The 21,457-nt window shown below is 44.6% G+C and overlaps 1 protein-coding gene across 2 annotated transcripts in view; it reads right to left on the minus strand.

The window, feature by feature from the left end:
• LOC137325809 (ciliary neurotrophic factor receptor subunit alpha-like) overlaps nucleotides 1-21,457 on the minus strand; it is a 258,914-nt gene that overhangs the window by 126,249 nt on the left and 111,208 nt on the right. The window lies entirely within an intron of this gene.

The following is a 21,457-nucleotide window of genomic DNA, read 5'->3' on the forward strand; positions in this document are numbered from 1 at the left end:
TCCTGCCTATGCTCCATTGGACAACTGGCTCTCAATTGTTTGGCTGGACCATTTTGTTGTATCTGGTCTCTACTCTGTGCCTCTCCCAATTGGATGGCTGAGCTTAGAAACCCACTGTGGGGGTCAAGAGTATGAACTTCAATGATTTGTTTTGATGTTTTGTTCTCCCCAGTCTCCTCCCCTCGACTCCTTAAGGTGCTGACTCCTGGTGGGGTCTGGTTCCACAGGTAGCATCTTTCCTCCATTAGTTTGTCCATGTAGCTATTTTCATGTATGAGCCCAGACAAACTATTTAACCGTGGGTGACGTAATAATAAAGCTCAATCCTGACTTCACTTAATGCCCACATACATCTACTTTCCAGCAGGGGTCATAGAATAGTGATCTCAGTTGTAACCCAGCTGTTTTTTTTACTTTTCTTGGCCCAAGGCATTAAAGCTATTGGTAGCACTACTATCACCACCCTAGTAGAGACCAGTTAACTCAGTCCAGGCAAAGATTTGAATCTGGGATCTTCCTGGTCCATATGACTCAGCTCCATACTGGGTAGTGTATTTACCAACAGACCCACTGGGGGAACTGCCAACATCAAATGCAACAAACTGCAGTGCTCCTTTGAAGTTTGTTATAAAGAAGAAAAAAATCCATCACTAGATCCAATCTCAGAGCTTTCAAGGCCACAGTTATGGCAGTGGACGCATAAAATTATTGTTTAAGAATCACACAGAAAGCAAACAGTTCAGTAACATAGCAAAAGTGAAACTGTGTAATCAGTCAATGGACATTTCAAACTGAGGCAACACTAAACATTATGGAAAATGTATTAATAGTGTCCTGTTAATAGTGAATGTAAAAGTGGCCTCTTTCAAATACTGAAACTCATGCTATAAAGCATCGAAAATGCAAGAATTGAAAACGGAAACAATACTCTAGCGATTCAATCTGTCAGCAGCCCTCCCCTGCCAGTCTAATTCTGTACATCTGGCCAATGTCACCAGGCCAGACACAATTATTTAATTTTGATTAAGATGTTTACTGTTTTTTCCATGTTTACAAGGGTATCATTAAAGTTTGTTTGGAACTGCGTACATTAAAAATCAGACTCACATAATCCTATAAGTGCTCAGTGAGGGAGAATATTTTGAAAACAATTTTGGTGAAGCATTCATTAATTATTCTTTTTTTAGCTGCTTTATACAATCAAAGAAATAGAAATCATCCCTGGCTGCCAACTTAAAACAATGTGCTCCTTTGTTAAGTATTGCCCAGTAATACACCACGGCTGAAATGCTGCCAACCATGCACTTGATTGTAAATTGGCAGGCTGTGGTCAGCATGCTCTGTTGAAATATGGGCAAAGGAACAAAATCAAAACAACCGACTTGTGCTCAGATGTTTGGCAAGATCTATGCAATGCTGTCTCTAGTGCAGCTGACTCCAGATAAAGAAAACTGATCCCAAATGGAATTCTGATCCAGCCATAGAACTGCAGTGAACCAAATCGCTTTCCATTCACTCTTAGAGACCCGAACTTCCTCCTCCACACTTGATTATGTAATCCTGTTTCTAGGACAAAATGTTTTCTAATTACTTATGCTCTTATTCCTCCGTTTATTTACCATCTATCCATCTGCATCTGCCTTTTGCACACTTGCAATCCCTCATGAAAGATTGTATTTCACCAAGAAATTATTTTTGTTTCAAATTCTTGCAGCATTGTGTGATTAACTGGGCTGAGGTACAGATATTCAAAATTGTTTTTTATGAACATTCTAATCCAAACATAACATTTCTTTGGCAAATCTGTTACTTGCTTATTGAGATTTAACTACATTAATATTTAAATCAATATTGAATGAATTTTTTTCCCTCTTTAGAATTGAGAGTGGATACAAGAGTAAAGCAGTTGAAAACAGCACAGTCTTATTATCATGCCCATTTTGTCAGCCAATCTTTATGATGCAGTAACATCATGAAACATATATAGGGTACTTTACTTGCCTATCACGTAGAGTGAATTGAGTCCTGGGGCTCGATTTTCGGACGTCCGAGCCGGCGGGTTCGTGGTGGGAGGGGGCTCCGAAAATCGGGGATTCCCGGGGCGGGTCCGGAGCCCGGCTCCAACCTGCCCACTTCTGGGTTCCCCAGTGACGCGATTAGATGCGCGCGCAGCCCCCGCATGAGTGACTCCCGCCGACAATTAAAGCCGGCGGGATCCCACTTAAATCAATTAAGTAAATAGTTCAGGTCGTTTGCAGACCTGATTTGCAGGATATTTTAGGAGGGGTGGGATTTTCAACTCAACTGAGACTGTTTCCCGCACTGGGGGAAACACTCCCAGTTGAAATGGACGTGTTGCAGCCACCAGCCTGTGGCAGCTGCAAAGGTCCATTTGACAGTTTGGGGTGGAGACCCTCACTCATTGCAGGAGGCTACTCTGTCACTTTGGACAAAGTATGGCCTCTACCACCCTCCTCCCAACAATAACATTCACAAACTTAAACACTTACCCTGGTGTTCAGACACATTTACCTACCTTGCGGACCCCCTCAAACATACATCTTCCGGATGGGGGCTGCCATAGCTGCAGTCATGACCTCCTTGGACGACGAACAGCATCACCAGCCTCGCCGGCCACGCCGTCCACAAAACAGCGCAGTGACACACAGGAACATAGGAACAGGAGCAGGCCATTCAGCCCCTCGTGCCTGCTCCGCCATTTGATAAGATCATGGCTGATCTGTGATCTAACTCCATATACCTGCCTTTGGCCCATATCCCTTAATACCTTTGGTTGCCAAAAAGCTATCTATCTCAGATTTAAATTTAGCAATTGAGCTAGTATCAATTGCCGTTTGCGGAAGAGAGTTCCAAACTTCTACCACCCTTTGTGTGTAGAAATGTTTTCTAATCTCGCTCCTGAAAGGTCTGGCTCTAATGTTTAGACTGTGCCCCCTACTCCTCGAATCCCCAACCAGCGGAAATAGTTTCTCTCTATCCACCCTATCCGTTCCCCTTAATATCTTGTAAACTTCAATCAGATCACCCCTTAACCTTCGAAACTCGAGAGAATACAACCCCAATTTGTGGAATCTCTCCTCGTAACTTAATCCTTGAAGTCCGGGTATCATTCTAGTAAACCTACGCTGCACTCCCTCCAAAGCCAATATGTCCTTCCGAAGGTGCGGTGCCCAGAACTGCTCACAGTACTCCAGGAGCGGTCTAACCAGGGTTTTGTATAGCTGCAGCATAACTTCTCCCCCTTGTACTCCAGTCCTTTAGATATAAAGGCCAGCATTCCATTAGCCTTCTTGATTACTTTCTGCACCTGTTCATGACACTTCAATGATCTATGTACCTGAATCCCTAGGTCCCTTTGGACATCCACTGTTTTTAACGTTTTACCATTTAGAAAGTATCCTGTTCTATCCTTTTTTGATCCAATGTGGATGACCTCACATTTGTCTACCTGCACAGCAGGAGGGAGGGCAACTGCAGAGAGAGATGCGTCGCAGAAGGTACTATTCTCGTCACAGGGTCTACAGACCGAGGCTCAGCTTCCTGGACCTCTCTGAGCAGCAGTGCACACGGAGGCTCAGAGTCACTCGACATGTAGTCGTGGACATCTGCAGCCTCCTTCATGCCGAGCTGCTCCCTGCTGGCCCGAGCACCATCTTCTTACCTGTCGCTGTCAAAGTCACCACTGCTCTCAACAACTTCTCCTCCGGATCCTTCCAGGGTGCCACCGGGGACATCGCCGACATCTCTCAGTCGTCTGGAAAAAGAGCCCTGCAAATACACCTACACCCACTCTGCAGTGATACAATGGGTGGCATCAGGTGTAGGTCTTTATTGTGATCCTCAGGAAAGGGCATTATTGCACAAACCAGACAAGATTTCCAAAGATGTTGCAGTAGTGGTGCCAATATAATATATAATGTGAGTTGATCAGAAATCAAATATAAGTAAAAACCGTGACAAACCCTCAAACACCCTTGTGCATCCCCTTCATGCACACGACACGTTTGCCTTACGCTTCCTACTACACATACGTGATGCATGCCCTGTGGCTGCAGCACAGGTAGTGGCAGGTTGGGTGAGGCTGATCGTGAAAGAGATGCATGAGAGGGTGAGTATGAGATAGAGCCACGAGATTGTATGAGGATTGGGTTGAGTGGTAGTGGTGGGATGAGTACTGGCAAGGTGAGTAAGTGCAGGTAAGATGAGGATGAGCTTTGAGTGGGTGTGAGGAGTGATGTGATAGAGTAGTGCTGGCAGTGCAGAAGGAGATGTGGGGTGGGGGCGGTGATGTGGCAGACGGAGTGTAGGGGAATGAGTAAGTGTACTCACTTCGGCTGACCTACTTAGGTCATTGGAGCGCCTCCTGCACTGTATGCAGGTGCGTGATATGTTGATGGTGCTGGTGACCTCCTCTGCCACCTTGAGCCAGGCCTTCGTGGTGGCAGAGGCAGGCCGCTTCCTCCCGCCCGCCGGGGTGAAGATCTCTGTCCTCCCCCTCCTCACCCCATCCAGTAGTATCTGGAGTGAGGCATCATTAAACCTGGGAGCAGCTTTCCCCCTGGGCTGCTCCATGCTGTAATTTTGGCTCCTTTCTGCAGCATCAGTCAGTGGAGGACTGCCCCTTTAAATAGGGCTCCTCCAGCTGACAGCCTATGATGCGGCTGCGCAGTCCGCCCACTGCGCAGCTTTCCTGCACGAAACCCGGAAGCCAAGGTAACTGGCTTCAAATAGGCTGCGATCCCGTGTGAAGCACCCCGAATTCACTGGGTGCGTTATCCACGCGCCCAGTCGACCCCCCGCTGCCAACTCGCCTCCCTTCTAAAATCAAGCCCCTGGTGTCACTGCCTGTCAAAATCAAACGATTGGATCGTGGGGGCTGATTGCCATGACACCTGCCTCAACAACAACAAAAATTCCATCCCCCACTGCCAGAAATTCATACTTTTCTATTGTACTGTACTAAGGGACAAAAAAGAAAGATCTTGCATTTATACAGTGCCTCATCACATCTCTCAGAAACATACCCCTGACAAAAAGTGAAATAATTTGTCCCTGTCTTCCAATTTTTTTCTTTATTGCGTCTCTCAGTTTACATTACTTTTAAAACATTGCACTCAAAATGGAAGTCATCCATCCATTCAAAAGTCAATATCATGGTTTAAGAGAAGTCCACAGGAGCCCTGTTTGGTCAGTTTTGCTGAGTCAGAAAGTTATAGGCTCAAGCCCCATTGCAACCTGAGCACTTAATTTAGCCTAGTACGTCAGTACGGTAGGAACATAGAAACATGAGTAGGCCATTTAGCCCCTTGAGCCTGTTAGTCATTCAATGAGATCATGGCTGATCAGTAACCTAACTCCATATACCTGTCTTAGCCCCATATCCCTTAATACCTTTGGTTAATAAAAATCTATCAATTTCAGATTTAAAATTAACAACTGAGCTAACATTGACTGCCATTTGTGGAAGAGAGTTCCAAATTTTTACCACCCTTTGCATGTCGAAGTGTTTCCTAACATCACTCCGGAAAGTCCTGGCTCTAATTTTTAGGCTATGTCCCCTAATCCTCGACTCCCCAACCAGCGGAAATAGTTTCTCTCTATCTACCCTATCAGTTCCCCTTAATATTTTGAAAACTTCATTCAAATCACCCCTTAATCTTTTAAATTCTAGGGAATACAACCCTAGTTTGTGTAATCTCTCCTTGTAATTTAACCCTTGGAGTCCAGGTATTATTTTAGTAAATCTACGCTGCACTCCCTCCAAGGCCAATATATCCTTCCTAAGGTGCAGTGCCCAGAACTGAACACTACTCCACAGTACTCCAGGTATGGCCTAACCAGGGCTTTGTATACTTTGATACTGAGAGAGTGCTGCACAGAGAGGTGTGTCTTTTGGATGAGATGTTAATCCTACTTGCGTAGGTGTATGTATAAGATTCTATTTGAAAAAAGGAGTACTCCCAGTGTCCTGGGCAACCTTCTTCCCTCAACCAACACCATCAAAAATGAATTATCTGGCCATTCATCCATTTGATGTTTGTGGGACCTCACTGTGTGCAAAATGGCTGCCGCATTTGCCTACATAACATCGGAACATAGGAACAGGAGTAGGCCATTCAGCCCCTCGTGCCTGCTCTGCCATTTGTTAAGATCATGGCTGATCTTTACACTTCAGAAATAATGTATAGGTTGTAAAGTGCATTAAGACTTTCTGAGTACAGCATTTGTTAAGACACTATATCAAATCTTTTGTTCTTTATGGCAACAAATGCAACTAATGCAAATAATTTGATTACAAAGTCTAGTTACTTTAATAATTTAATTCAATGAGGAGGACTGCTTGCTTTGATTCAGGTGTCATCTGAATTTATCAATGACCTAAAAAGCAGATATTGTCTATTTACAATTCGCATCAAGCGTCACATATTATAATTGCTGATCTCCAAATGGTTTTACGACTATAAAAATCCCGCACTGTTCAGGTTTGCCTGGCCATGACGCACAGGGACAGAATCTGTAGTGCACCTCTGACGTTTTAAGTCGTGTCTGTAGATTTCTTTTTACTGCAACAGGCAGACTTGGTTTTTGTAGAACGTAATTGAGCAGAAGAGTTCTGCATAATGCAACTAGTGAACAATGAAAGAATAACAATCGTGAAATGACACTGCAGAAAAAGAGTGTAAGAATGCTGAGTGCATTTGGCTGAAATTTAACTTAACAAAAATCACAATAAAACATTTGTATACTGGTAAACTTCTTTTGTCTCTCACATCATGCTATCAAGAGCAGATTCATCACAAAAACTGCAACTCCACCCTTGCTTGCTCTCTGGTCACATGATGCAAATATAGTGCGAGCAAGCATTATTCAGTATTTACCACACGTCCATCTATCCATCATTCTTTATGTAACACACTTCTATCTACCCATTGCTAGTTATTCTTTGTTACACAGTTCCCATCCCCACGTTACTCGCTGTGTAATGCAATCTCATCCTTCAGGCAGTATTTGTGCAATATAAATTAAGCATTAGGTGGGTTTATATATCAAATTCAGGCCAGTTGTAGCTTGCTGATGTACTTTAACCTAAATAAATTTCTACAACAGAACAAGTTATTTTATTACTTACAACAGGATTAAATTATACAAAAATGAACAGGAAATTGGTATTTTAGAATCTATAACATTAAGACGGCTGGTAGCTTCAGGGAATTCTGTGCTCCCTGAGGGTTGTTGCTTTTTAAGGTTTCAATTGGCAAACTGTGATACTGAAAATTCTCCTACCCAGATGTCAAGAGTAGGTTTAAGTAGGCTATTAATGTTATATCATAATGTTATATCAACATTCTGTTACTAAAATATACTCTTAAAAAATCTTAATACTGCTTTCCTGGCCTTTCCTCTCCATTCCCTTTCTTCTATTTGTACAGTCTTAACTTTGATTTTAGATTATTTCTAAACAATAGCCCATACTTCAACTATTTCACACTTTTAAAATTGAAATCCACATCCTACCTTGTTGCCTATCTCCCCAGTGCACTTTCTGAAATTGGTCCCTGATTGCCTGAAACCACCTCCAAAAAACAATTACCAAACTAATTGCCAGAATATTGAATGATTAAAAAAAAATCAAATTGACCCAATCAGCTGATGTTTGTTGCTTGATGAGTTACCTCACTGTCAGTTCACTAACTATGTGATTCCGCTCATCGGTGGCACCATGAGGCTTCATGATTAACTATAGTCAGTGATTTTAAAAAATGCACCTAAACCTAGCCCCACTTTATCCCATGTTGCTGGAATACAATTTCAAGTTCTTGGTTGTAGTGTTTCATAGAGGTGACTTCACAATCCAGCGCACGCTTAACATTTAATTCTGAGTTTGGCCCTCAAGCTTTGTTCTTTTTTAAAATAAAATGTTCTCCCTTGCTCTCCTGAAGGCACTGACTCACTGGGTCATGATTCCACAGGCACTGGGAGTCCCAATTGGCTACTCTTCATGCAGGAGCCTGGATGGTGAATGTTGACAGGCTATTTGACCATGTAGTATATCTCAGTCAAAGACTGATTCTGTCTGCACTTTATGCCCACAATTACATTTTTCAGCAGAGATTGCTAGATGGTAATCAAGAGCATGATTTATGGATGATTTTTCTCCCCCTGCCTCTACCTCAGGGGCACTGGGGCCAATTATAGTGCACCAACTGTTGACGTAACAGAGATCAACAAACTTAACACAGGCCAGGAATAAAACTAACTTTGTTCTGTTTAAGTTAGAAATTCACATTTGTAGGGTAAAGTTCTCTCATGTGTGTGCACATTTTTCAATATAGTGTAAAACTGAGGAATCCACAATTTTGTTTTGTAAACCTGTCCATTTTTATGTTCTCAAAGAAACTGTGGGCCTGAAATGATATGCCAGAGTTACACCCATTCTAAAATACATTGCTGGCAGAAGGTGCTACTGTTCTCAAAGCGATGCATGCAAATGACAGGATAATGAAGGCAAAACCCAACTGTTGCAGAAATGCCACCATTTACACCAGAATTGCACCTGTAGAATATAGGAATAAGTCACCTACATTGTCAAATCATAAAATGGCTGAGTTCAAAGGCTTTTGAATATCCCCAGACTTTGAAATATCAACTTTGATTGGAGTGATTAGAAAAAACTTTTTTTCTGCTGCGCTACTAAGAAAAGATTCTGCAAACTGCCCTTCAGGCAGGGATATTTTTTTCTTCATACCCCATTGTCAGGCAGCCCTTACCATGGGATTCACTATGGCCATTTTGATATATATTCTTATGATAGAGGCAGAACAGGAACAGGGGGAAGAGGAAATGACTGAGGAATGCAGGATGAGGTTATAACAAAGGAGAAGACGACCAAAAGGAAGTATTCCTCCATCAGCATCTACAGAGCACAACACCTCCTCAATGATGTATCAGAAGAGATCTGCTTAAGGAGGTAATGGTCCAGTAAGGAACTGAGTGCCCATTGACTTCCAAACAGCCTCTCAAAAAAATCAAACAAAGTACAGACGTACCTCTGAAAACTGGACTTCATATCACAAGGTGGTTTTACTGTGCATTTATATATTTACAACAGATACTTCTTTTCACTACCAATGCCTCTTCTGTTTTTAAACCTATCCTTGTTCTGTGCCCAGTTGCTACCTGAGGGCCAGGAAAATACAAGCGGTGCTTAGCTCCTTTGTGTTATCATGAGCCTCTTTGAACCAAGGTGGCTCTTATCCCAGGGCTCCTGAATCCTGGGGATGCTCTTCAGCGTGCTACATTATCACTGCAGGAGCAAGGGCAGCCCGGTCCTGTATGCTGCCACCGACATGAGCTGATATCAGGAGAGAGGACAACATCATGAAGGCAGGTTCCAACTTGCGCTGGGCCCTCCATCTGACTGCCGACTGATCAGCAGGAGGACAGACCTGATGTTATCAGTTAGATACTGCAGACCCTGAAAGATCTCACCCAAAACTCAAGGAAGCTGCTTTCCATTGTTCTTGCTAAACAGTCCCTCAAGGCTTGAAGGCTAGTGGTCAAAGCATCCATCCTGGATGTGCTTACTAGTTTGGAGGCCTCTCTATCCAAGGTGCAGGGTGGTGGGGGGAGTTGGGTTGGAATGAATGCAGATGTTCCTGGTGCCGCCACCTGCTCTAGGTGGTGCTGCATTATTGAATCCTTCTTGGATATTAGCATTAAGGATGGCATTGGACTCTGCTGTATCCCCTTCCATCTGTCTCAGATTCACTGAGATGGTCTTTAGTGCTTCCACATGAGCATGATGTTCATCCAGCATTCTTCTTTTTAGAGCAGGACCTCAGAAAACTGAGTACATAGGGCCAGGGTTTTCTGTGGAACCTCAGCTGCTCTGGTAAGTTAATTAAATTTCTGAGATTCAAAGAGGTGGCACTCACTGCCATAGCCACCTCCCTCCACAGAGTGCATACCACATGCTTGGCAGGTGTCTAACCCCTGGCCACAAACAGTCCATCACTCCTGCTCCATGTCACTGTTAGGAGGGCATCCAGGTTAAACTCCCTGAAGTTGGGTTCTCTTCCTAGGTTGACAACTTCCTCCAGTGCTGTCATTTCCCCTTTATGCAGCAGCAGGTTTTATACAGTGCTGCCACACCAGAGGCGTGATTTTTACATGGAGCTGGGAAGAGAGCGGGTTGGAAGGTAATCGGACGCGGAACCCTGAAGTAAAGTTGGCAGGTCGCCATTTGCGATCGCGACCTAATTGAAGGCAATAAATTTTACATCTGAGTTTCGCGCCCGGCAGCCAGCCTGATTGACAGGCTGTCGGATTGGAAGGCCGGGGATCAGAGAGGAGGTGGGGGGGGGAAGGAGAGATCGTGGGCTGTGGAGGAAATCAGGGATGGGGGGAGGTAGGAAGAGAGGACACTGTGGTTATGTTTGCACAAATTACCTTCAAGAGCCTCAGGCTACATATGGTGACTTATGAATGCATTTTGAAGCTAACAGGAAAATCAGACCCAGGAATTATTCTGAAGTGTTGCTTAAAGTGACAACTTGGGATAAAACCCTAGAAGCCACCAAAGAGTATCCTTTGGCTGAAAACCGGTTTTAAGAGGCAGTTGGGGTTCTACCATGGGGGGGTCTACCATCTGGACGGGGCCTACCATCGGGGGAGGGGGCCTACCATCACTGGGGAATCTACCATCGGGGGCGGGGAGGGGGGGCAGCCGATCGCGGGTGTCCGATCACGCCTGGTGAGCTTGTTGGGCCTGGATGAAGCACTCCTGCTCCTCCTGGCCCATGACCAGTGCAATACAGGCACTCACCTCATGGATCTGGCCCTTCTCACCTGCTTTCACCTGACGAGAATCATAAGCTGTGGGAAACCCATGCAGGTGAGAATAAATTAGTTTCAGATGTAGAATCAACAAATAATAAAGTACCTCAACTATCTCAATGAGGTACTTTGCCCCTTTAATAATCCGCTCGCTGGCATTAAGTGGGGATGGGACTTCTGGGTTTCGGCTACATGCGCATCCAACTGCGCCCGGGTTAATCTCGGAAGTGGGCGCGTTGGAACCAGGTTGCATTGCGCTTCAAAAAGCTGTTATTTTAACCTCCCACCCACCTGATCTTTGGGGTTAAAATTATCTCCCAGATCCCTGCCTCTCCTCCAGTTCTTTTCCACCCTCCCCATCCTCCCAACAATCTGATAACTATTCAGGACCGCTTTGAGGTCTCATTCCAGCTTCAGCCAGAGTTTTTGCCCCCCCCCATTTTCCTGAGGCACTGCAGTCTGGATTTACGCAGCTTGCACACCTTTCAGTGTGCTAATTATCTGACCCAGTAACTTATGGTGGGTTCAGGGCCAAGACATTATGGCTGGCAGAAGTCCTGCCCATATCACTTCTGATGGTGCAACAGCACTGCAGGAATTTCGGGTCCTGTGATTTCACAGTTGATTATGATATTTTATATGGCTTGCTGGATTTTTTTTATTAAGAACATGTAAAAGATCAGTAGAATTAACTTAATGTCTTTTCTGTTAATAAAAGTCATGTTACAACTATTTACATCAACACAGTAATAACAGACATTACAAAGTCTACAAAGTAACAACCAAGTCAGAAGCTACCTTTAAAAACCTATTTAACCTGCAAACTCTCATAAATTGTAATATTACTCATTGCTTATGGTCTTCTGGACTCACCAGTGTAGAAATGGCATGTAGTGTAGTTAAACAAAAAAAAGCACAGAATCCAACCACATCAAAGACTTCAAGAAACAGAGTCTCATAAACCTCAGCATTCGCTGTTGGGAAGAAAAGGAAGGGAATATTGTGGTTTTCAAAAACCCAGTGTAGTACCATTTTTATGTGCTAATGTCAGGATAGGACCACTGCTGTAATAAACAGGGTTTTGGCCATCTGGAGGATTTATATAACAAACCACATGCACAATATGGAAAATAGAGAAATGCAATATGCAGTTGCGAAGGCAATAGTCATCATTTGCAATATTTTAATATAGATCCCACAGCTATTTCAGTGGATCAATAATCTTTTGAATTATAGTTGATGAAGACTGTATTGTTGAATAATCACTACACAATCACTTCGTTAATGACTGATTATAGGAAGAATTCATCATTTCAATATATTTAAATATAAATGATACAGATCACTCACACTGCTACACTAATACTCCATTAATACAATGGAATTGCTCTGATAATGTGCTTGAGACATTTCCATAGCATAAATAAGATGATATATATGCTTAGAGCGCCACCTTAATAGGCCACCATTTTGTTCTGGCTGCTGGCTAGCAAGGCAGTTTGCAAACTGAACAGACTTTCCTCTGACGCTAGGGAAGCTTTACAGCCATAATGCAAAGTCAAGGAAGTCATTTTTGAGATTTTGAGTTCAGAGTACTGCGAGGCCACACCACGAACAAGGTGTGAAGAGGAGATCTCATCAAGGTATGTCCGCGCAGTCATCCCCAACCCTGACTCAAAAAACTGTATCAGGTTTCCTTACCTATGCATGGTAGGCTCCGGACAGGATTCCTGGCGTCAAGAGGCAGCATGCCAGTGCAAGGGCAGAGAATCCTGGCATTGAGCCAAAACTGTTATTTAGGGGGTAGAAGTATCTCGAAGATTGAACCAGATGTCCTGCTGAAGGGCTTGGCTGAGACCGAGGATTCAGTAGGTAAAAGTTGGGGACAGAATGGAGGGGGAGGAGGTCAATATAATGCCCATTCCTTCTGTGAGGGTACCTCAGAGCCATTACTGCCACTTGAAAAGGCACACTGCAGCCTTCTCTATGACGGCCCAAGGAAGCAACGATGACACAGGTGGATAGGAGAGAAATTTGTTGGGAACTTCGGCTTTGTGTCGCCTGTTACCATTTATATGTGGCGGGCAGGAAAGGAGTGGCCAGTGGTGATCCCTGTGAGGACAAGGGAGGGAAAACCTGGGCAGGCAGTGAGGTGATGGTAGACCTCACTATCTGCATTTTCTACCATGATCCCAACGGAAATCAGGTGGGATCGTGCAGGAGAATTCCCCTAGGAAGTCTTTTCAGCCAATCATTTATCAGAAATTACTTGAAAGTAGTGGTGTCGTAGAAGCCTAGAAATTACAGACAGGAGGAGGCCTTTTGGCCTATCATACCTCTGTGGATGCTTGCTCTTCAACTGGACCAATCAACATCTAAATAGTAAAAGGGTAGTCAAAGGAAGCATGGGACCGATTAGGGACAAAAAAGGAGATCTTCTTGTGGAGGCAGAGGGCATGGCTGAGGCACTAAATGAATACTTCACATCCGTCTTCATTAGAGAAGGGAATGCTACCATTGTAGCAGTAAAGGTGGAGGTAGTAGCAATGTTGGATAGGATAAAAATAGATAAAGGAAGTACTTAGAAGATCAGCACTACTCAAAGCAGAAAAGTCATCCGGTCCAGATGAGACCCATCCTAGGTTACTGAGGAAAGTAAGAGTGGAAATTACAGAGGCAATGGCCACAATCTTCCAATCCTCCTTAGATATGGGGATAGTGCCAGAGGATTGGAGGATTGCAAATGTTACACTCCTGTTCAAAAATGGGGAGAGGAATAAACCCGGCAATTACAGGCCAGTCAGCCTAACATCGATGGGTAAACTTTTAGAGATAGTAATCCGGCACAAAATAAATTGGCACTAGGAAAAGTATGGGCTAATAAATAAAAGTCAGCACTGATTTGTTAAGGGAAAATTGTGTTTGACTAATTTGATTGAGTTCTTTGATGAAGTAATGGAAAGGGTTAATGAGGGTAGTGCGGTTGATGTTGTGTATATAGACTTTCAAAAGGCATTTGATAAAGTACCACATAATAGATTTGTTAGCAAAATTAAAGCCCATGGGACTAAAGGGACAATGGCAGCGTGGATACAGAATTGGCTAGGGGACAGAAAGTAGAGAGTAGTGGTGGACAGTTGCTTTTCAGACTGGAGGGAAGTATACAGTAGTGTTCCCCAGGGATCAGTATTAGGACCACTGCTCTTTTTGGTATATATTAATGACTTGGACTTGGGTATAGAGGGTGTAATTTCAAAGTATCCAGATGACACAAAACTCGGAAATGTAGAAAACAATGTGAAGGATAGTAATAGACTTCAGGAGGACATAGACAGATTGGTGAAATGGGCAGACACATGGCAGATGAAATTTAATGCAGATAAGTGTGAAGTGATGCATTTTGGTAGGAAGAATGAGGAGACGAAATATAAACTAAAAGGTACAATTTTAAAGTGGGTTCAGGAACAGACAAACCTGGGGGTGCACATACACAAATCTTTGAAGGTGGCAGGACAAGTTGAGAAGGCTGTTAAAAAAGCATATGGGATCCTGGGCTTTATTACTAAAGACACAGAGTGCAAAAGCAAGGAAGTAATTCTTTATAAAACACTGGTTAGGCCTCAGCTGGAGTATTCTCAGCTCAATTCTGGGCACCACATTTCAGGAAGGATGTCAAAGCCTTAGAGAGGGTGCAGAAGAGATTTACTAGAATGGTGCCAGGGATGAGGGACTTCAGTTATGTGGAGAGACTGGAGAAATTGGAGTTGTTCTCCTGAGAACAGAGAAGGTTAAGGGGAGATTTAAGAGAGGTGTTCAAAATCATGAATGGTTTTGACAGAGTCATCAAGGAGAAACTGTTTCCAGTGGCAGACGGGTCGGTAACCAAAGGACACAGATTTAAGGTGATCAGCAAAAGAGCCAGAGGCTACATGAGGAAACATTTTTCTACACAGCGAGTTGCAATGGTCTGGAATGCACTGCCTGATAGGATGGTGGAAGCAGATTCAATAGTAACTTTCATAAGGAAATTGGATAAATACATGAAGGGCAAAAATTTACAGGGCTATGGGGAAAGAGCAGGGGAATAGTACGAATTGGATAGCTCTTTCAAAGAAACGGCATAGGCACGATGGGCCAAATGGCCTCCTCCTGTACTGTACCTACTATGAAACTATAATTGTGGCAAGGATGGGCTCTGATTGCAATATAAAAGCATCAGTTTAAAACCCCTGCCAAAAAACTTTTAAAGTTAAAATTTCAGTGATTAAAAAGAACGGGCAGGTATTGTGGGCTATTTTCAAAGAATTTCCTATAGCACAATTTCTTGTACGTTCTTAATTGCAATGGAAAATTTCCCAAAATACAAACTGTTTCAAACTCTTACTACTTATAACTTGCTGAATTTGGTAGACTCTCAAAATAGCACAAGCCATGCTTCATGCAGAACCTGATTATGATCTGAGTTGTAGATGTGGTAACATGAGCAATCTGGACAAAAAGATATCCATTTACTAAGAATGCACAAATAAAGTGTTTCTGTTAATAGGAGTGAGTACAAAAGTTCAGGTAGAAAATGGGATTCTATTTCATTTTCTATTCACTTATCAGTAACATTAATTTAAAGTCTATTTGCTTAAGTGTATTGGGTTTGCGTGTAAGTGGACGTGACTGTAATTTAATTTGCTTGCTTAAGGCTACCATAACCTGTCAAGGCTGAAACTTTGTAGATTTAAAGTTAGAATTTATCAGATACCAAAGATTGTTGAACAAAATACTCAGACTTAGTAAGATTTTTTTTTGTTATGTTCCTCCACCCCACCCCCATCCATGGTGGAGAAAGGTTGGAGGCTAGAAAGGTGAGAGGGATCACCTGTCAGATGACAAGCTTTTTCTTGTATCCTTTTCAAGAGTGTCAGAGAAGTGCTAGAAAAGCATCACCAGATATGGGAGCAGTATCCAAGTTTCCAACTGTGTGGAGCTTCATAGAGAGTTAAAAGTTTTTGAGGAGAAAATAAGTGCTTGGCACAAAACAAGGAGCTTCTTGGGGACACTTTTTGCAATGGAGCAGCTGTGGGACTTCCATCTGGAGTCAGAGGAAATGGTGATACTAAGATGGTCCACTGATGGGTGGAGAAGAATTAATGGTGGAGCCATCAACTCCATAACTTATAGGCCTGCAGCAGCTTAAAGGGCCAGGCATCATCAGATACATTTCTGCTGCACCCAAAGTTATACAGCAGCTATAGCTCCCATTGTAACTATCCCAGTGCCTAGGCTCAGCTACCATTCGAATAAAAACATACAGTATAGAAATATTTTATCATTCAAAATGGAATCCAATTTCTGTCGCAATGTCAAAGAAAATGACAGAAAGTTCACCAAAGTGTTCAATAGCAGAATTTCAAAGATATGGAACAGAGCCAATCTGATCACCAGTGCGATAGAACAGTAGTTCTAGTTCCTACAGAAACTGGATTTATTCCAAGCTGGTGTGGTTGCCAGGATCCAATAGAGGTGAAGTTCTGTATTATAAAATCTCAGATATTATGGGCATGGTTTTGACCCCGAGCCGGGAAGGGGGCAGGGAGGTTAAATTGCGGATGGGAAACCCGGAAGTACGGGTTTCCGGGATGTCCTTATGATTTTGACGTAAGAACGTCTTTTTTTTGTCGGTTTGCCGTCCGACAGGCCAACCTGATTGACAGGTATGGGGGCACAGCGGCATGGGTTGGCACAGTGGCATGAGTTGGCACAGCGGTACCATTGGGCATGGGGGTCACAGGGGGGAATAAGTCATGGGGGGAGGGATGTCGGGATCGGGGGTCACCGCGGAGGTCCGCGATTGTTGTGGGGGGGGGAAGGAGATTGGGGGGGTCCACGATCGTTGTGGGGTGGGGGGGGTCGCTGTTGGTAGGCTTGTTGGGCCTGGGGGAAGCACTCCTGCTCATCCGGGTCCACAAGCTTTGCTAGATAGGCAATTACCTGTTAGAAGGCGAGAAAGGGCTAAACTTTCACTTGGCATGAAGGAGAAGGCCCGGGAATCCCAGACCCCAGGGGTTGAAATTGGAAACTCTGGAAAAATGGAGGCCCGCAGCCTCCTTAAAAGGTTTTAATCACCAACCCGTCTCCTGGGAGCGGGTTGGTTGCCAGCCCCTCATCCCACCCCGGTGAAAACCGGAAGTGGGTGCGTTGGAGGTGGCTTGGGGGCACGTCCAAAATGGTTGCAATTTCGAATGCCCTCCCACCCCCTACCCACCCGTTTTTCCCTTTTAAAATCATACCTCTGTATCTATATGTACCCTATATCTCTGTAATGTTTTTTAGCCTTGATACAAATCTAATAAGTGCTTACATTGCTTTACTGTTCCCTCTGAACAACTTCCCTCAAAGCTTGCCCCTTGCCACTTCCCTCTCCCTTTCAATAGCCACAAAAAATCCTTTCTCTTGTCTGTGCCTTCATCTCCCCTTCTTTCTTTATTTAATTTTATCTTCTTCCCACTACTGTTTTCTGTGTTTTTTTCTTCACCCTGTTTTGGATTTGTGAAAGGTAGGTCATGCCTGACAAATCTGATTGAATTTTTTGAAGAGGTGACTTAAGTAGTGGACAGGGGAATGTCAATGGATGCTATTTATATGGACTTCCAGAAGGCATTTAATAAGGTCCCACATAAGACACTGTTAGCTAAGCTAGAAGCCCATGGAATCGAGGGAAAAGTACGGACTTGGTTAGGAAGTTGGCTGAGCGAAAAGCGACAGAGAGTAGGGATAATGGGTAGGTACTCACATTGGCAGGATGTGACTAGTGGAGTCCCGCAGGGATTTGTCTTGGGGCCTCAATTATTCACAATATTTATTAACGACTTAGATGAAAGCATAGAAAATCTCATATCTAAGTTTGCCGATGACACAAAGATTGGTGGCATTGTAAGCAGTGTAGATGAAAACATAAAATTACAAAGCGATATTGTTAGGTGAGGTGAATGGGCAAAACTGTGGCAAATGAAATTCAATGTAGACAAATGTGAGGTCATTCACTTTGGATCAAAAAAGGATAGAACAGGGTACTTTCTAAATGGTAAAAAGTTAAAAACAGTGGATGTCCAAAGGGACTTAGGGATTCAGGTACATAGATCATTGAAGTGTCATGAACAGGTGCAGAAAATAATCCATAAGGCTAATGGAATGCTGGCCTTTATATCTAGAGGACTAGAGTACAAGGGGGCAGGAGTTATGCTGCAGCAATACAAAACCCTGGTTAGACCGCACCTGGAGTACTGTGAGCAGTTCTGGGCACCGCACCTTCGGAAGGACATATTGGCCTTGGAGGGAGTGCAGCGTAGGTTTACTAGAATGATACCCGGACTTCAAGGGTTAAGTTACGAGGAGAGATTACACAAATTGGGGTTGTGTTCTCTGGAGTTTCGAAGGTTAAGGGGTGATCTGATCAAAGTTTGCAAGATATAAGGCGAACGGATAGGGTGGATAGAGAGAAACTATTTCTGCTGGTTGGGGATTCGAGGAGTAGGGGGCACAGTCTAAAAATTAGAGCCAGACCTTTCAGGAGCAAGATTAGAAAACATTTCTACACACAAAGGGTGGTAGAAGTTTGGAACTCTCTTCCGCAAATGGCAATTGATAATAGCTTAATTGCTAAATTTAAATCTGAGATAGATAGCTTTTTGGCAACCAAAGGTATTAAGGGATATGGGCCAAAGGTGGGTATATGGAGTTAGATCACAGATCAGCCATGATCTTATCAAATGGCAGAGCAGGCACGAGGGGCTGAATGGCCTACTCCTGTTCCTATGTTCCTATGACCCTGAAATATATCTCGGTACACGAGGAGTGCTATAGAAATGTAAGTACATTGTCCAGAGGATTCACCTGTGATAGACTACGGGCTCGATTTTCGGACCCCCCGAGCCGGCGGGTTCGTGGTGGGGAGGCTCTGAAAACCGGGGATTCGCGGGGCGAGTCCGGAGCCCGGCTCCAACCCGCCCACTTCCGGGTTCCCCAGTGACGCGCTGACATGCGCGCGCAGCCCCTGCATGCGGGACTCCCGCCAGCAATTAAAGCCGGCGGGAGGCCACTTAAGGTAATTATTTTGATAGTTCAGGCCATTAGCAGACCTGATTGACATGATATTTTAAGAGGGGTGGGATTTTGCAAACAACTGGGACTGTTTCCCGTACTGGGGGAAACACTCCCAGTTCAAATGGACGTGTTGCAGCCATCAGCCTGTGGCAGCTGCAAAGGTCCATTTGACAGGTTGGGGGCGGGTGGGGGGAGATCCTCACTCATTGCAGGAGGCCACTCTGTCACTTTGGACAAAGTTTGGCCTCCACCACCCTCCTCCTAACAATCAAATTCACAAACTTGTACACTTACCCCGGTGTGCAGACACATTTACCTACCTTGCGGACTCCCTCAAACGTACATCTTCCGGATGGGGGCCGCCGTACCTGCAGTCATGACCTCCTCGGAGGACGAACAGCATCACCAGCCTCACCGGCCATGCTGTCCACCTCTGACACGTGGAGCTCCACAACACAGTGCTGTGACACATCCATCTGCACAGCAGGTGGGAAGCCAACCGCAGAGAGAGATGCGTGGCAGAAGGCTCAGCTTCCGGGACCCTCTAAGGAACAGTGCACACGGAGGCTCAGAGTCACTCGACATGTAGTCGTGGACATCTGCAGCCTCCTTCATGCCGAGCTGCTCCCGGCTGGCCCGAGCACCATCTTCTTACCTGTCGCTGTCAAAGTCACCACTGCCCTCAACAACTTCTCCTTCCCATCCTTCCAGGGTGCCACCGGGACATCGCTGATGTCTCTCAGTCGTCTGCACAAAAGAGCCCTGCAAATACACCTACACCCACTCTGCAGTGACACAATGGGTGGCATCAGGTGTGGGTCTTCATAGTGATCCTCAGGAAAGGGCATTATTGCACAAACCAGACAAGATTCGCAAAGACGTGGCAGTAGTGGTGACAATATAATATGTAATGTGAGTTGATCAGAAATCAAATATAATTTAAAATAATGACAAACCCTCAAACACCCTTGTGCATCCCCTTCATGCTCACAACACGTTTGCCTTACGCTTCCTACTGCACATATGTGATGCATGCCCTGTGGCTGCAGCACAGGTAGTGGCAGGTTGAGTGAGGCTGACCGTGAAAGAGATGCATGAGAGGGTGAGTATGAGATAGAGCCATGAGATTGTATGAGGATTGGGTTGAGTGGTAATGGTGGGATGAGTACTGGCGAGGTGAGTAAGTGCAGGTAAGATGAGGATGAGCTTTGAATGGGTGTGAGGAGTGATGTGATAGAGTAGTGTTGGCAGTGCAGAAGGAGATGTGGGATGGGGGCGGTGATGTGGCAGACGGAGTGCAGGGGAATGAGTAAGTGTACTCACTTCGGCTGACCTACTTAGGTGATTGCAGCGCCTCCTGCACTGTATGCAGGTGCGCGATGTGTTGGTGGTGCAGGTGACCTCCTCTGCCACCTCGAGCCAGGCCTTCTTGGTGGCAGGGGCAGGCCACTTCCTCCCGCCCGCCAGGGGGGAAGATCTCTGTCCTCCCCCTCCTCCTCACCCCATCCAATAAGAGCTGGAGTGAGGCATCATTAAACCTGGGAGCAGCCTTCCCCCTGGGCTGCTCCATGCTGTAATTTTTCCTATTTTCTGCAGCATCTGTCAGCGGAGGACTGCCACTTTAAATAGGGCTCCTCCAGCTGACAGCCTATGTGCGCCTGCGCACTCCGCCCGCTGCGCAGCTTTCCAGCGCGAAACCCGAAAGCAAAGGTAAGTACCTTCAATCAAGCTGCGATTGCGTGTGGAGCACCCCGATTTCACGGGGCGCGTTACCCACACGCCCAGCCGACCCCCCACTGCCAACCCACCGCCCTCCTAATATTGGGCCCGGCATCTCTTAAGTGTCAGCTTGTCCCAGTTGGTAGTGTTTCACCTCTGCGTCAGAAGATTATGGCTTCAAAACTCACCCCAGGTTTTGAGCAAGTAATGTAGGCTGACACTCCAATGAAGTACTGAAGCTGTGATGGGACATATATCTTTCACAACCTACTGCCCCCAAATGTGATGGAATTTTAGGGTAGTTTAGTCATTCCCCCTTGCAGTTGTCCGACCACACTTCCCCTTGCAGAGACCGTGTACACTGTAGTATTCATACAATCCTAGATTGCTAGTGCCCGCTGCACTTTATTTCTCTCAAGGCCACTGGTCATTTATTTTAATAATATTAAAGTTAACCTTACTCCCCATTTTGTTTGTAGTAACCTATTCCATCCCCCTTTTTTCATCCTTTTTGTTTCCTTATGCCAAAAACATAGATTTAGCTCTGGTTGGGAACTAATTTGATTCCATCTCTTTAAATGACAGTAAAGGTAGAAAGAAAAAAAAAACAAATGCTGGAAATCTGAAATAAAAACAGAAAGTGCTGGAAATACGCAGCAGCCTTGTCAGTAGATGAAGAGAGAAAAGATAGATTAATATTTCAGGTGCAGACCCTTCAATTCTGACAACGGGTCTATACCCGAAACACTAACCTGCCTTTTCCGTTTACAGATGCTGATAGACCTGC

The sequence above is a fragment of the Heptranchias perlo genome, chromosome 1 (assembly GCF_035084215.1).
Source record: "Heptranchias perlo isolate sHepPer1 chromosome 1, sHepPer1.hap1, whole genome shotgun sequence".
In the NCBI taxonomy this organism is placed as follows: Eukaryota; Metazoa; Chordata; class Chondrichthyes; order Hexanchiformes; family Hexanchidae; genus Heptranchias; species Heptranchias perlo.